Genomic DNA, 3,194 nt, shown 5'->3' with positions numbered 1-3,194 from the left:
TGAGCGTAGCTTGGGCCTGAGCTGGGGCCCACAAGTTCATAGGCAAGAGGCTTTTTTTGTGTGAATTTGTAATACAAACGTTGGGCACCAGATGTAGCATGAATCTTAAAAGTTCTTATTAATAAAATCAAACCTGAGGCCAGTTACTGGGGTCAATCATTCCTTGGCATAAACTTACCAGGAAGGTAATTTTCAAAACTCCAGGATATTCAGTTTTTGCTAGACCCTAGTTCAAAGGACTACAAAATGCTCCTCTATCTTTGGGGTCAAAGCATTTATCATCCTGACACTGATGATGTCATGACAGATCCCTTTCCATGTGCCTGGGAAGGGAGTTGTGGGAGAATATGGGAGGTTTCTCTTCCTCTTAGACAGACCTGTTTAAATGCTAGAGGGAAAGTGAAACTTTCCTAAGCAGCTGGAACTCAGGTCCTGAAAATGAGCCATGCAACTTTACCCAAGCTACAAGACTGGCATCATCCAAACACCACATCTGACAATAGCAATGTAAGAGAACGTGTATGAACAAGCATATCTTGAGCACAGATGTAAAGTCCTCCACAAGTTTAATTTTTTGCCATATGACCACATATATGATGATGGTCACAGAAGACCACATTACCTGTGACTTTGTATAAGACCATTGTGAGATGTTTGCTTAATAAGTAGGTGAGAGTTCCACATCTGTATTGGTAGGCAGCAGGAAAAGAATGTCACACTGGGCCTGGCTTGATCATCTGAGGACTCAATGTCCACCCCAAAGAGAATTATGAAGCTGGCCTGGCTTAGTTGCCTTGAGAATTATGCTTCATAGGTTTTTCAGGCTAGAGACTATGGCTCCTGGGGCACTGTGTGCCTTTCAGTTCTGAGAGACTGATGCCCTCCCTCTGGCAGTGAAGTATTCAGGCCATTTTGTGTTTCTCTGTATGCTCCCTTAGAAGTCAAGGTAACATGGAAGCTTGACAGGACAACTGATCTTAGACATTGATCTTGTGGCCCCTATAAAGTTTTTTACTTTTCTCTAATTCCTTTTCACAATTTGGAAGCTTAGTAGGATGGGGTCTTATATTGAGGTCACCACTCCCTTTATTCCAGTTAGCTTCAGGCTTTTCTTTAATCAGTTTACACTTCTTGATTCCCCCTTTCTCCTCAAATGGTACATTTTGTAGTTTTCCTTGTTTATCTTCCTCCTTTTCATTATAAATCTGCATAATTATGGCCACTAATAACCAAGAAACACAGTCAATATTGGGCTGTCTAGAAATTTCCTCTGCTAAAGCTGTTACTCATTAATTCTCCAATTTACCCTCAGGCAGATATTTTGGACAAGGACAGAAAGCAGCCACATTCTTCACCAAATTATCACAAAACAGTCTCTAGGCCACATATTAACATTCTTCTCTGAAACCTCTTGAGCTAGACCTCCACAGTTCAAATCACCCCAACATTATTCTCTTCCATGCTCCTACTATTATAGTCTATCAAGCTACACTGAGAGTAGTTCACTGCTTTCTGTGGAGGGACACAAAACAGCTTGACCACACAGCTGCCATGACAGGCTTATTGGCAGGTAACACCCGGATTCAGGAAAAGCCATAAGATGACACCACCCAGAGATCCACCCAGGGATCCACTCAGGGATGGGCCAGCATCTAAGGGGAAGAACTTGACATCCCAAATATTCCCACCATCAGATAAGATTAGATAAGATTGCCAGATGTCCCTGAGCCTAGCATATACCTATTACCCTTTTATAGATACCCCTAGACAAATGTCAGCCAATCAGGGTCCTGAACCCTGGAAATCTCCTCACCATAACCTCTGCTATAAGCCAAACCCCACTTTGCCTGGGCTCAGGGCTGTCTGCTCTCACTGCCATGTTGGACAGAGACCAAGCTTGAGCTTGAAATAAAAGCTCTTTGCTTTTACATATGGGACTCAGTCTCTGTGGTGGTCTTTTGGAGGTCCCTGTGATTCGAGCATAACACTTTCCTAACCAAAAGTCCACATTGCTCAAAAAAACAAAACAAAACAAAACAAAACAAAACAAAATTTCCATGGTCTGGCCTATCACAAAAATACCCCAGTTCCTGGTACTGATTTCTCTCTCAGTTAGGATTTCTATTGCTGGGAAGATACACCATAACCATAGCAACTCTTATAAAGGAAAATATTTAACTGGGGATGGTTTACAGCTTCAAAGGTTTAATCCATTATTGTCATGGAGGAAAACATGGCAACATGCAGTCAGGCATGATGCTGGAGAGGTAACTGAGAGTTGTACATCTGAATCTGCAGGCAACAGGAAGATACTATAAGCCACTAGCCCTGGCTTGAGCTTCTAAGACCTCAAAGCCCACCCTAAGTGACATACTTCCTCTGACAATACCAGATCAACTCCAAAAAGGCCACACCTCCTAGTAGTGCATCTGTCCATAGCATAGCTTAGCCTAGGAAAACGTCAGCCTGAGAGAAGCTAGAGTGGAGATTCTGGCCAGGGTATTGAGAGAGGTCAGTCGCCCCATCTTTAAACATAATGAATTGAATATAGCCTGTGTCTGAGGGAGCGACACTGGGTGGTCAGGTTATCTCAGAGGACCAGGATAGGACTATGATGGGTCAGTAGGGAGGGCTTCCTGAACAGCTCTATAAGGAAGAGATGCCAATGACTTAGGAGTTGGTTCCTGCCATTAATTTGCCCACTCTAATTTTGTCTTACATGCATCATTGTCTCTTTCCTACACTGGCATTCTTGCAAAAACCCACCATCCTGAAACTTCATTGGGATCAGGGCCCATGGCATAATGTTTGGGGTCTCAAACATGGTTTTGTCAATAATAGGGAATCCTTACCTGAAATTCCCAAAAAGTCAATGGGTACTGACCATACCTCTGGGTTTGTATTGTACTAGCCATCATATTTGAATGTACCCCTATGGTGAGGGTCACAGGTCCCACAGGAAACAGGGCCTAGAACTCCCCAGTGGATGATGTCTCCTGTGATTCCAGTGTCCTGGATGGGTTTGTTTCTCTTTCTTTGGCTCAGGTAGGCAAGATATGGCCATTGATGCAATGGCCATATGCATATGGTGACATGCATATTATTAGAGTAACCAACTGCTTTCTGATTGGATTTAAGGCCAGCTTCACAGGAAAAAACTCATACCTAGTACTATAAATCCAGACAAGAACTCA

The sequence above is a fragment of the Peromyscus eremicus genome, chromosome 1 (assembly GCF_949786415.1).
Source record: "Peromyscus eremicus chromosome 1, PerEre_H2_v1, whole genome shotgun sequence".
Lineage (NCBI taxonomy): Eukaryota > Metazoa > Chordata > Mammalia > Rodentia > Cricetidae > Peromyscus > Peromyscus eremicus.
The sequence above is the reverse complement of the archived record's forward strand: the minus strand, read 5'-3'. Positions refer to the sequence as shown.